Raw genomic sequence first — 14,321 nt, forward strand, 5'->3', positions numbered from 1 at the left:
GACATTTTAATACAAGTACCTTCTCCCCCTGCCCCTTCTTTGCCAAGTCACCAGAAAAAAAAAATTATTCATAGTTTGGGTTTCCAAAGCAACAGCCATTATAATGATTCAATGACTTTTTTTTTCCTATTTGTGTTCAATGAGGTGGAAGAAAGGTGCCACTTAGAATCACAGAATGGGTCAGGCTGGAAGGAACCACAGTGGGTCATCTGATCCAATCTCCCTGCTCAAGCAGGGTCATCCTAGAGCACGTGGCACAGGATTGTGTCCAGATGGTTCTTGAATAGCGAGGGAGACTCCACAACCTCTCTGGGCAATCTGTTACAATGTGAACTTCTTCCTGCAAGGAATTCTAGATTTTTTTTTTTTAGTTTTGTCTTTTTGTTGGGGTTTTTTTTGTTTTTGGCTGGGGTTTTTTTGTGGGTTTTTTGTTTGTTTGTTTTGGTTTATTGTATTTTTTGTTTATTTTGTTTTGTGGGTTTTTTTGGTTTTGTTTTTAATTTAGACTTTTTTTAATACTATCTTCTGATATCAAATTTCCACTTTAATAAAAATAGATTTTGAGCCTTGTTATGACACTGTGATAGGACCCAGGAGGTATTTGTTCCTTGGAGAAACTCTTGCTGGATCAAAGCAACTCAGCATGGCAGGGCAGAGCAGTACAACATATGGTTAATGCAGAGAAGTGACACCCAGGGAAAACGCTCCAAGAGACAGAGTTACATGTCCAAACTGTCACTTGCTCATATACAATAGCATATATTTGCTTATAAATGCAAAAGACTTTAAAGATTCTCTGGAGGATCTGGCTGTCCTCTAGGTAGACTTGTGATTGAGAGACTGTGGCACAAAATGTGCTCTACAGCTCCAGTCTGAATCCTGGTAAAAAAAGGCAGGTGAGGAAATGGGAAATGCCAGGCTATCCCAGCTACCTTCAGCTAAATTAGTTGATTGTGGCTTATTTTTTTTTTCCCTGATAGCCCCCCCCCTCCCCCCCGCTTGTCCTACCCTGCAGGAAAATCCACTTTTTTTTTCTGTCTCACTAATGGGTTGTTCATGTGAAAAATGGAAATTAAGGTGACTAGAACCTCTCCTGTACTAAGTGAATTTGATGTAAATTAGATTTAGTCAAGTTGTTGAGATTTTTTGTTTGTTGTGGTTTTCTGGTGGGTTTTTTTGTTTGCTTATTTTGTATTTTAATAATAGAATCCCTGTACAGTGTACTAGCTTGAAGTTTTCTGGCTCAAGGGGACTGCAATGTTGTGAAACATCTTTGCTTGACCAGAACAGAGAACATATGCAGTTTCATACAAAACAAACAGAAAATTTGACAGGTTGTGACATAAGAAATGTTAGTTCCTTCTTTTATCATCTGGTCCAACTGGAACGCTACACATCTTCCTTGTTGCCTCTTTGGAACTGTCATCTTCTGTATATGCTAATTCACAGCTGGTCTAATACATGCTTGGTTTTGGGCCATCATTAGTTTGAATTTAATATCTGTTTTCTCCACAGAATGCTCCCCTGGAATTAAGCTAAAGAGGACATTTCATTTTTTTTAGGAGTAATGCTCATCTGAAGTCCTAAAGCCCACCGTTCCTTTATGCCAGGACTCTTCCTTTGTAGCTCTTCTTTTAAATAATTTATCCTAAACGGAAGGATTCTGAACTACTGCTGTCAGGAAGGATCTTGGTCTCAAACTGACTTTCACTCTCCCCTGTTTATTATTGATTGCCCTGTGGCAATCTGTGTGTGGCATATATCTAAGCAATCCTAGTCATAAACAGTGAAGAGATTATTTATCTGCAAAAATTTGGGCAAAATAAAGTTAATTTTTTCTGTTAGCCACTGTGGTGTGTGTCACTGCAGAGTCAACACTTGCTCAAGGTTACTGTGCATTGAGATTTGGGAATCTTTTTTCCTTTTCTTTTTTCTTCCCAGTATGCTAAGAATAGGGACATATCCATGGTAACTGTATGTTATGTCATGGCAAATGTTGAATTTCTGTGTGTGTGTGTCAAACAGTGGCAGCTGCATGATACCATTTCTAAGCATTTTCACCTTATGTATGTTGGGCAGGACGAGAAGGTTACCTCATACATTACCAACTTTAAAGTATCTAAGATTCAGTATCCTGTGCTTGTACTTCTCTTCCTGCTTGGCTTTTATCTACAGCAGTGAGGTGCTGAGAAAATAAGCCTTGCCATTAAACTCTCAGAGCTTGTGAGTCTCTGGAGAGTATAATTAATGTCCTTTGAGACATTTACAAGTGAGGAGAGAAAGAGAGAAGTGTAAATTTACTCCTAGTCTTTATTATTTCTGGACTCAAAAGCTCTGTGTCCTGCTGGTTTTACTCAGAATCAAATGTCACTTCAAAACATCCTGGAATTATTGACAGCTTCCAGATTGCTGAACAGGACTGTGGCAAGTCCTCACCGGATGATCATGTCTGGATGGCATCCCATCCCTCAGGGGGATTTGTGAACTATACCCCCAGCTTGGTTTTGTCTGAAGAAATAACTTATAAAAGACTTTGCAAATGGTACCTGTTGATATCAGGGTGTGGAAACGTAAGCACTGCTCAGCCTGTATATTCTTTCAATTTGCACGGGGTCAGGCACTTATTTCTTTGTATGTCTGGTCCAAGCCACATAGCAGCTGAAATGGTTCCTGCCCTGTGAAAGAATAATTGAATACACATTTGTTTGTCTTTTGGAACATAGTTGATTGGGTTTATAATCTAATTTTGGGATTGAAAATCTCTTGCTCTGCCAGCCAAGTCACACAGGTTAGCAAGGGCTACCTGTGGAAAAAGCAGTATGCAAGTGCAAAGATGAACTCTGAAGCAAGAGCCCTAGCTTATTAGAAGTGCTCCTCCAGAAACTGCCCAATGCAGTTTCAGGGTCTAAAGGGACCCTGATTCTCTTTAGAATGGACACCTCCACAGTGTGGTTCAGCCTCCTGGAGTCAGAAGAGTTTTCCTTGCTGTTAGGTGGTCCTAGGCTGACTTGGATCTCAGCTTGGGCACTTAGCAGGTCTCTTGTAGGGTCACCTGTAATGGACACTTCATAGCAGTAGCTGGCTGTGAGCTGAATTCTGAAGCTTTGGTTTTCTGGTGTCCCTCAAAACTCCATGGAAGATGAGAAACCCAGACACAATGTTTGAGAAGGTGCTTCAGTTTCTGCTCAATGCCTGGCACAGTTCTTTGTGTGTCTACCTTCTGCAACAGATTTCTTCCAGGCAGTGCAGACAAATTCAAAGAATTGAGTGTGTTTCTTTGTCTTGAAGAGGGGCAATTGCTGCTGATTTTAAAATCTGAAGGGTGCAAATAGTGCTTTTTGTGAGAGGCTGCAATAATAGGATAGCTATGACAAAAATTATGCTACGACAATTTGTTGGCTTTTCGACTTAAAATGTTATTTAAAATAAATACTTTAAAAAAATTATGCTTTAAATTCTTAGTTTTATCACTGAGTGCCTGTTACAGGGCTGCCTCATTTATATCCTCCTACCTGCTAAGGTTTGGTAGCCAAAAGTCAGAAAAGATGGATTTTCTATGACAATATGAGTATGGCTGTGAATTCTTCTTTGGTCCTGATGGGCTTTTTCTATGGGATGTGTGTGTTGGAAATACAATGCCAGTTGGTCCTTCCATCATAGGTTTTTTTTTTTTTTTTCTCCTGGTAAAGTACTAGTAGCAGTACAAGTTGATGATCTTCTGCTACTCCCTGTTGCCACTGAGCACACTAAAGGTTTTGGGATATAAAGGAATGTGATAGACTCTTCTATGCTAGGGTAATACTGATTAATAGTCAGAGCCAGATACATTGCTCTTCTGACATTTTCAAGGACATTGTATATATCATTTTTAGAATTCAGTGTACCTGTTTCCATTCCCATTTATTTGAACGTGGGTCCTACAAATTTAGCTAGGACCAGATATCCTCCAAGTTCAATAATAACACACAAATTTCATTACCCATATTCATTTTTTGTCCCAGCCCAGCATTTAAAAAGTAAGCAAGCAGTGAATTTCATTATAATGTAAAATACTGGAATTATTTCTGGACATAATATTGAGACTCTAGGGACAGTAACTTTTTGATTCTTGAAGTACAAGAAGCCTGTTTAGGTCATAATTTCATCTGCAATGCTACTTACTCCTTGTAACAGATTTCAAGGAAGACTCAGCTGCTTTTTTTAGAGGAGTGTTGTATTTTACTGTAGAGTGTGTTTGGTAGATGATGGCTCAAACCACATAGGTTCAGAATTTCTTTTTCTGTGTTTCCAGCGATGTTAGTGGATTTACATCTTAGTGTGACCGTAGTGGTTACTTGTATGCATGAAAACTAAATTAATATTTTAGCTTTCAAATTACAATAGCCTATAACCTGTTAATGATTTTTAATACTTTGGTTAAGGTAAAATGAGGAGATAAAATCATTCACAAGAGTACTTGGCCTGCTGAAATAGGTCAGGTATTACAAACAAATCTCTGAACTGTGATTATGCCATAGAGAACTGCAACAACAGATCTGAGAGCCAAATGATTGGATTTTCAGGATTCTTTGTGGAAGCACATATGTATAAGGAGACTGTTCTTTGGAAAATCATTGCCACAAATGAGTTACTCAGGGTACGTAATGGTCTGCAGCACCAGAAACTTCTATCTGTGCCCACTGTCCAGTGTTCAGGATGTGACTTACCTGTCTCAGTTTGCACACACTAAGCAAACAGGTGAGACTGCTGATTGTCTGTTAACTTCAGTGCAACACATAAAGAGAAGGATGGATGTGGTATTTGATGCTTTTAGTAATAGGAATGCTCTATAGCCTGTGACCTCAAAAGGTTTTAACAACTGCAACTTTCAAAACGATCAAATTAGTTTCAAATGTAGAATCCCCAAGGCACAGACAGATTGTTTTTTTTTCTTTTTTTTTTTCACTGGGGCCAGGACCGCACTCCAGGTATCTGCAGAGGAACAAGTAATATAAAGAAGCATAAAAATATTCAAGGGAAGGGAAACCGGTTGCCTGCTACTTCCTACTTGTCCTGGGTAACAAAAGCACTACTTTGACCTGCTATAAGAAGACCAAGTGTAAGCTTCTTGAATCTCTTGATGGTTAAGTAAATTATGTGGATGCGTGTGTGTGTGTGTAGATGGGTTATTTAGAATTATATTGTGGATTTAATTTAAACTGATCTTCAAAGGGATATCAGCAAATGGTTTCTTTTGCCAGGGGAAATCACCTTTTATTGTCTTTAAATGAGAATGGTAATTAGGAGGAAGTTTGGGTGAAAATTGTTTCTTGGTCTAGCTTGTTACTTCACTATTCACGACATTACCAAAGGGAAATAGCCTTGTCCCTGTCTAATCTGAACTCATCAACAAGTGCTCAAAAACACATGTGGCTTGTTAGTAAAGTCTATAATTAAAAGGAGGAAGGGAAAACCTTCCTAGGACTAGCACGTAATAGGATGGGAATAAAGGGGTTAGCTTTATCCCTTGCTGCCTTTTTCCTCCAAAAATCCAAATGGCCGAGTCCTCACTCAGAAGTGCTGATCTTCTTGAAAGTGTTGTTTGCCCATGAAGTAGAAGAGAAAATTGAGAACTACAACCTGAGCTGGTTAAGAAAAATAGTGCTGTGTTCTATGAAGCTGAGAAGCATATAGTGATGAAATACCAAGGTTGCTGTAGCCTTAAGTGGATGTTCATAGCCAGCAACATGGAATGGTAAGAGCCAAAATTTAACCTAAAACCTTAAAGTAATAGAATTTGTCAAAAATGTAGCACTTAAATTTTGACAGCAGCTGAACACTTAAAGACAGGGTCATCTAATGCCTTTGCATCTGCAAGATGTTATCTTCCTTTTATACCTTAATAGTGTTGACTCTCATCCTTGCAGTCTTTTTAAGAAAAACTGAAAATGAATATATCCCATTTTAGGTGTATATAATGCTTGTGTGCTGAATTTTTGAGATGGTCCAAAGTGGCCTCTCTTGGTAGGACTTTGTGGGATAAAGAACCAATGCCTTTGGCTTCGTTTAATATTTATGTTCTCAAACATCCCTTGTCTGTTTTCACAGCAGCATAATACATTTATCTTAAGGAGGAAATGGGGTTTTAATCTTCTGTGTTTTCTAAAGCATGATTATTCATAGGAGGGAAGAGGGAGGCAAGGGGTATTGTGGGCATTTTAACAGACTTAGCTGTATTTCTAAGTTGTTTTATCCTTCAAATACAATTCCTTGTTCCTATCAGCTGTGACTCTCTGAATCATACACAGAGGAGAAAAGGTGTTTGGGTAGGTGTGGATTTCTACCAGAATGCAGTTTTTGAAACGTTAGTGACATTCTTTAAGTGTGCATACTCAGCATAACATATTCATTCGTGGTTGCTTCCTCATTCTTTTAGCTAATTAAAGCAATTTATTGGGGCATGAATATGCAACAAAGATAACTCTCAAAAGATTTTTCTTTTTTTGTTCTGTCTTGGTTTTGAATGTAGTCTGCTTTTTTTTCCCCATATGCCATTCTGACTACTGGCACATGGTTTTTAGTGTTATAATCTTGCACCCTGTTTCTTGAATGTCTTTGATTAAAGCTTTGTACTTTTCTGGTGATGGTTATTTCTGTAGGTTTAATGAAAATAATAATGATATTAAAAGAGAGTAACCCCTCCTCCCCAAAATAGCTTTCTCTCTAGCTGATTCTTGTATTTGTTGAAGGAGATGTATTAGGAATTTTAATACACGTTGCTTCTAAACCCACATGTATCATAATAGGTGCATTTATAGGTGGAGGAAAATTTTGTGAATAGCTAATGATGTGGGAATTACAGTGGAGATATCTGAGGGTAATCCATGGGAGTTTTCAACACTAATAACTGAGCAGGAAGTATAATAATCTTAGGTACTTATTAACTATAGTACTTCAATAATTGTGCAATCAAGACATTTAATTGTTAATGGTACACTTTTTTTTGTCTTGCATCACCAGACACTTGACACCCTGGAAAGCACACATAAATACTGAACAAGCAAGCAGATTTGCTTCATAGAGGCATCTTAATTCAGGTGGAAGTTTAGAATCATTTGTATTCTGCTTTTGTTGCTCTTGAAAATTGCTGGAGTACTCTAGATATAAGAGTTTTTGTGGTAAGATTGTGGATTGTAGGTGTTGCACTTTTATAATGTCACCTTGTCAGCATGTACCTGATCCAAAGAGGACTGGGAATATTGTTTACAGCTGTTGGGCCACATAATGAATGTCTGTAACTTAAGTCTGTGAAGTGATGCCACTTTACACTTGTCTGTCCAGAGTAGGTGCTGTGGTTGCTGAGCACTTTTGAGGAAGCTGCAGGCACTGCAGCAGGTCAGATCCACTGCCAGCAAGAGGCAGAAGACAATTTAATAATGATACTGTCCACACAGATTGGCCAGCTGGATGCTCCCAAAGCAGGTGGTAGAGTCTTTGTACTTGAAAGAGAAAAATAGAATGTGAGAATTTTAAATTGGGCACATCATTCCCTAGTAAAAACTTAAGCAAATTAGAAACCTCTCATTAAATGAAATCTAGAAGAAGCAGCTTCCCCTTTTATTTGATCAGATTGTGTGGTTTTGATTGAAATAATATCATTTTGTACTGAGGATTTACTTTTTTTATAAATTATGTTTAGTTAACTTAAATGTAATGTGAGATGTCTATCACGTGTCCCTAGATAACACTGGAATTATACTAGTTACAATTTGACAAATCTGACAAATCCCTGGTAATTGTTATCTTGGTTGAAATCTAATTAATAGTAGTATAGCATTACTGTAATACCTCCTCTGCGAAATTTAATAGTCACTTGGTGACTTTCAGACTGTAACTGCCTGGTAGGCATACATGCTGCAGTGGTAGACTAGGAATATACAAATCCCAAACACCCAGCAATCTGCCCTTTACTGTCACGTGCAACACTTCTAAGGAAGCTTCTTTTGCACAATGAGGCATTGAAAAGAGTTTTTTCCTTGGGTGAGGGGAAAAAAAAGGGGCTAATGGAATATCAGTGCACCCTAGGGAAGTGCACCTTTATTTTAATTCTCTGCATGTGGCATATGTATAAATTGGAGAGACCTGGTTTTTTTTTCTTTTCATTTTCTATTTCCAGATCCTCGTGAAATCTATACTGTTCCATATGTTTGGACCTTCCATTCTCTTTCTGAGCCAAAGCACAAACAGAGCTAAATTCAGTAGGAAAATTTAGCTTCAGCTGAACAGTACTAGATGCTTATTCTGCCTAAGGAACTTCAGACAATATAGCAGAATAAGCATCTAGTACTGTTCAGCTGAAGCTAAATTTTCCTGCTCTCAGAAAGAGAGTGGAAGGTTCAAGGGATAAAACATGATGCAACTACTCAATGAATGGTCAAAATTTCAATTCTCTTGTTCTGAATTCTAAAATGAGTCTGAAACAATGCATGCTGATCATCAAGTTCTCTACTGAAGCAATGGAGTTGACCTGAATTCATGCAGAATAGGGAAGAAAAAAGGAAGATGAGCATTTGACTGGGGTTTCTGATAACTCACACCATAAGGTCTAGAACGGTTCTAACCTATTTTCAGTGCAGGTGGTTGAAATTTTTGTTTGTAAAGGACTTCCTCAGCCAACCAGGCAAATTTTTGTGTGGGGGGAGTTACATTGCAAGCACAGTGCACAGCAGTCTGGGTAGACTGTAGAAGAGCTCAGCTTTGGAATATTTATCTGTGATCAAAATAGAACGATGATCCACCTAGAAAGATTAGAAGGAAAAAGGGAACAGCAAGAATGGGCTTTTCTTCTCCAGAATCTGTCGCTGTCTCTGGCTGCTACTGGCTGGAAGTTTAGTTAGTGACTCATTTGTATAGTTGACTGCAAGGAGTAAGCCTGTGACTTTCTGGATCTAATTCAGACTTGGATGCGCTCTTTGGGGTTCTTTCATTAAGGTAGTGTGGCAGAAAGGAATGCATCATGTTCCTATGCAATGATGTCAAGACCACCTGGGAGCCACAGCAGCAACCACAGCACTGCATAATTGCAATACAATAAATAATACCTGGTAGAAAGTATATGGTCTCCCATGACTGTGTTGATCATTTCTCAGCTTATTAGTTGTTGCACATTCAAACTCTAATCACTGCTACTACAATATGGTTTTTTTGCTAGGCCACCTAATACTGAATGCAGTATCAGGAAGGCTGCCTGCTCTTTTGCCTTGTGTGCTAGCATTTTTTGAGGCAATAGAAGTTGATTGGTGACAAGCAACCTCTGTTAATGCAGGTGTAAAGTTGAGTGCTGGGATACTGATAAGCATGGGAAACACTTTCCAGATAAGCAAACTTTACATTAGGTGGAAGATGGCATAGCATAATTACTCATGAATAGTACCTTTCCCTAAGTAGTTGCATCTGCTCCATTGCCAGTTCAGCCCATTTCAGATGTTGGCAGAAGCAGAAGCATCTTTGCAAAAATCTTAGTGAATTAGTTTTCATTTTAGTCCTGATAAACACCAGCCTGAAGTGAAACAACAGGAAGGGAGGAGATGAGAATAGTGCAACAACTTTGAAAATACCTGGCATTCTTAAAATATAGAAAACCAAAGAAAACTAGTCACAACCTACAGGCACACCTAACTTGTCTCTAACACATATCTAGTTTGGAATTTCATCGTACTTCTGATTGAGGAAAGAAAGACCAATTATCCCAGGAAAACATGGATTGCATTACATATGCATTCACTGCCAAAGGGGGAGAATGTCGATTACTTAACACAAAAGTGCTGAAGCCATTAGTACAGCCTTTTAAGAGTCGAAATAAACATGTGTATTATATGCCTGTAAATCCCAGTGGACAGCACAACTGGTGTCATATTCCACAGTGGATCCATTAGCAACATAATGTCATCTAACCACAGGCCACGCTAATGGCTTAAATTAGAATGTGTGTGGATTTTTTAATTTATAAAAGACACTGCTGCCTGATTAGAATAACCCTCTTCAGCATAAAGCTGCTGCTCTTGTGATACATCACTTCAAGCAATATCAGTGTATGGGAAGGTGTGAAACTAAGTTTTATGAGTATGCAAGGACCAAGAGTTAAACAAAATCAAATGTGTCCACGAAATACTTTATGGCACATAAAAAAGGGCTGAGATGTCTTTAAAAACAACTGAGATCTGGTGTGAGGCAGGTAACAAAGGATGTACAATGGCAAGTTTGTGCAAATCCATTTTATAGCTGAAGATAATTGCCTCCACTATACGCTGGGCAATAGTGTCCCACTGACAGTAGTGGTGCTAATTGCTTGGGTAGAGAAATTGGCAATTGTCAAGGGTCTGATGTGGAAAAGAATCTGTGTAAAGCAAGACTTTAAAAATCAAAATGATGACCTCAACATAGAAAACAGAAGGACGTGTGAAATTGGGGACTGCTGTTCTTCTTTTTCATGATTGCTATAAATGCCTCTGCCAGAGGTATGGAGGCTACTGCTGCGGCTTCAAACCTTTTCAGAGAACACGGCACTTGCACTATACAGCTTCCCACATAATTCCTCTGTGAAAGCATTTCACCAGACAGATGTGTTACAGTAGGACACTAGTAAATCATTCTTTCCTATGGAGCTGGAGGGCAGACTGCTGGTCTTTATACTGTATGGCTGACTAATAGTACTGAAAGCAGTTCTTGCTTTAAGGTCTTCTATCTACATAGTACTCTTTCTGTCAGAAAGTGCCTATGTATTTTCTCTGCTTATCCTCTGTATCACTTATGATCTTGAAAATTCATGCTCATGTTAAGCATGATAAATAACGAGCTGCTCACAAAACACCTCATGCATTTGGTTTGGGTTGAAGAGAGGAATAGAAAGAACCCTCTTCTGATGAGTAGAGGAAGCAGGATGGGGGTCTTGTGCTTATAAAAGTTACCTGAAATAGTTATCATTTCTCTTAAATGAGCTGCTAACTTCACCACAGCGTTCCCCCCTCTAGGGTGCTGTAGAGTGCCAGTCAGCTTTGCTCTAATACTTTAGGAGCACTCATTCTTACTGCAAAGATGATTTGTTCATAATGAGAGAGGTCTCCATTTTACATGCAGTAGTGCTCTTACCTTGGGCTGGCTGGCCTATTGGAAAGCTTGAGCAGAGCTCACAAAATATTTAGTGAACCACATCCCAAGCTTGCTTTGCTGCTGCCCCAAGAGACACAACTTTTCCTTTCTCAGTACAAACACTGTGTAGTAGCAGTACCTGTTTTCTAAACAGGTCTTCATGGGTCATTTGCTAGAGAGGAACAAACCCATGCTGTGCTCACACAAATCAAAATTTTTAAGTGCCATATCCCTGAGAGGAAGAAAACTATAATCCAGTTTGTTAGGTGTAGATTATGGCAGAGGTTCAGACAGGAGGGCAGGTGGAATTGGGATGGGAAAGTGGTCTTCTCCAATCTGTATTGGAAAAGAGTAAGAAAGCCTTCAGGCAAGTAAAGTATGCAAGTATTTCTGCAGAGAAACAAGCTCTAGTCAGATAAATCCTAACTCCTCACTGCACAGGGTCCCTCTGTTGCATTTTGTTCCTCTGAAAGGATTTCTGAATTCTGCTGACTATTCACATGTTTTATGTATATATCTATGCATGTTTTAGTAGGGCCATTCACGGGGCTGTTTTAATTTCCTACCTGTGTTCAGTCAGACCTCCTATACATTACTGTTTATAGATGCCCTTTGGTGAAAGCCAATTATACCTTTGGAATTTGATCTAATGTCTGTAGCTCAAATACTGGCCTCTCTCTACAATGAAAGGTGATACTTTTTTTTAGACACTTTCTTAAAGCCCAAACCAACTTTCAGATTGTTTGCCTTTTCCCTGAAAGAGCTAAAGGAAGCAGAAATGTTCATTTAGCTCTCTTCAGCACAAGGGACAGGTGCTTTCTATGAGAACATAACAAGGACGTTTTAAAAACTACGTGTAGTTGACACCCAGCACTGTGTGATTTCTTTTGGACAAGCTAAGAAGTTTAAGTTGCAGCCTTTTGCAGAGCTGTGGTAATTTTCTGTGACTCCTGGCTGTGGGACTAACTCTGATTCCTCTCAGGGTGGGCTGACAGGACTGGAGGAGACTTCATCAGACTCATGCTGAGCTCAAGTGGTGACATAGTTCTGGCCCTGCCCTGTGAGGCTGCTTTGTCAAGTGTTGCTCTGGGTTGCGCTATTTTAGCAATAGCATAGAATCATAGAATATCCTGAGTGGGAAGGAACCCACAAGGTTCATCGAGCCCAACTCCTGGACCTGGACCGGACAACCCTAACCAACCACCAGCATACAGAAGCTGGAATGGAGTACTTTCACAGCCAGCCTTGGTTGCTGCACTGGTAGAGGGCATTTCTAATCATGATTCTAAGCCTGCTGTGGCAGCTGCTGTTGAGCTGCAGGCTTTTGCTGCTGAGGTGTTGCAGCGGCCTTTTTAGTCTACTCCTTCACTAGGGCGCATGTCCCTTTCCATCTAGGAAATGTGCAAAATAAAGCAGGAGATAACAAAAAAATTAGTTCTTCACTAGCATCTCTGACCCTCTTAGGAAGGCTCATCATGCTTCACTAGCACCTTGCTTTTGCTGCGGTGGGGAAGATCTGTGACTGCACTGTTTAGATTGGCACGTCCAAAGTCAAAGTAGCAGTGGCTGGGTAGAGTTTGTCCAGGCTGAATGGGAAGACATTGACTGGGTTTGAGCTGTGCAGGGAAATGCTGCATTCCTTTTGTGATTTCTGAATGCTGTTTTTTGAAAGCTCTTGTAAAGCCCATTTCATCTGGCTTAAAGCAAATGTCTTGATTTTGCTGTCTTCATCCTTGAAAGCTTCTGTTAGAGTGGTAGGCCTTTCCATGGGGTTTATGTCAATCTCCTTGCTGATCTAGGTTGCAACCTTGGGAACCAGGAATTTTGTTTTTCAAACTGCTGGGAAGTGCAAACATGCAAAAGCTCTATTAGCTTCCACTGTGAGGGAAAGTGTTAAGCTAGCTGAATACAAGTTTGGGTTTCCATTTGATATTGTTGTTTCAGGGTTTGTCACATGACTGTGAAGAGTCTCATGCAATAGACCTTGTTCTGTAATACTACCTACCATGTGCACTTTCTGCTTCAGAACCTTACAAGCTGCTTGGCATTTTCAAAATTACCAAAGGGAGCTGTGCAGGAATTAGACCCTAGTTTCTTGAAATGCCTAAAAAAATTAAATAAGGCAGCAGCCCATTCTGAGATATACCCAGTATATAAGGAACACATCAGAGTTTTCTGTGAGTCTGACATCCCATCTTTCAGTGAATAATTTTCAAGATTTCACTGAACCTTTTCCTCAAGAGGCTAGATTGCTATTAGTAAAACAGCTAAACCCATTCTCTCTTTCTGGCCTCAGCATATAATCAGTATTCAGTGTTGTTTGGAGTCTTTAACTGAGCCAGAAAATCAGTCTTGCAGTTCTCATTTGCATAAGAATACTAAAGAAATGCATGTTCCTGTTTTTTTTTTTCCTTAATTTGACAAAAGTTACAATTGAATTTGCATTTTCCCAGTTAGGGAATTTGTTTTCACTTGGGCTAGGAAGATAAAATGTCAAAAACTGTGTTCACAAATGGAAATGCAAAATAAAAATTGGCAGCATGGCATCATTTGCTCATCATATTTTTCAATATCAGACATTAATGTGTAATGTAACAGAGGTGAAAATAAAACACTAAAAGTGAACATTTGGTATTGGAACATAGTCGAGATAACACTGATCAATCTTTTTGGTAGTTGTCATGTTTTTGCAGATTGTTTGAATATTCCCTCCTCAGGGGGGGAAGCTGATCTACTAGGGAAGTTTGGGATAGCTTGTAACAAGAGCAAATGCCAAGTGGTTTTATTTTGAGAAAATCTAGTCTGCCATTCTGATCTTTTCATGGGAGTCATGTTCAGAATGCCTGTGTTACTTTTTCCCACCATGTACAGCTCCAGTGGGAATCCTTGACATGGGATTATTTTAGCTTGGTTATCCACAACTAGAATTCTTCACACATGAAAACAGTGTATAAGAGACAAATTAAGCATGGATTTGGCTTGAAACATCAAAATAAGTCACTGAAGTAAATCTAGAAGGGCAGCAGAATTTTCTTGAAATTGTTTTCCCTTCTTTAAGGGAGTCATCTTTCATCAGATGTCTTCTTTGGCATGTATGGTTGCAGATACTTGAGGTTCTTTGCCTGGGCATGGTAACAGCAATGAAAAGCCAGGACAGGCAGGGGAATTGAGGCTTTGAAACTGCAGTGAGGACC

At 39.3% G+C, this 14,321-nt stretch overlaps 1 long non-coding RNA gene across 1 annotated transcript; it reads left to right on the top strand.

Moving 5' to 3' along the window:
- The first annotated feature begins 5,531 nt into the window (after window positions 1-5,531).
- LOC137472324 (uncharacterized) lies at window positions 5,532-9,093 on the top strand. The gene is made up of 2 exons (XR_010998115.1): window positions 5,532-5,734; window positions 8,937-9,093. It is a non-coding gene; the product is annotated as an uncharacterized lncRNA (long non-coding RNA).
- The last annotated feature ends 5,228 nt before the right edge of the window (window positions 9,094-14,321 follow it).

Source organism: Anomalospiza imberbis, chromosome 4 (genome assembly GCF_031753505.1).
Source record: "Anomalospiza imberbis isolate Cuckoo-Finch-1a 21T00152 chromosome 4, ASM3175350v1, whole genome shotgun sequence".
Classification (NCBI taxonomy): domain Eukaryota; kingdom Metazoa; phylum Chordata; class Aves; order Passeriformes; family Viduidae; genus Anomalospiza; species Anomalospiza imberbis.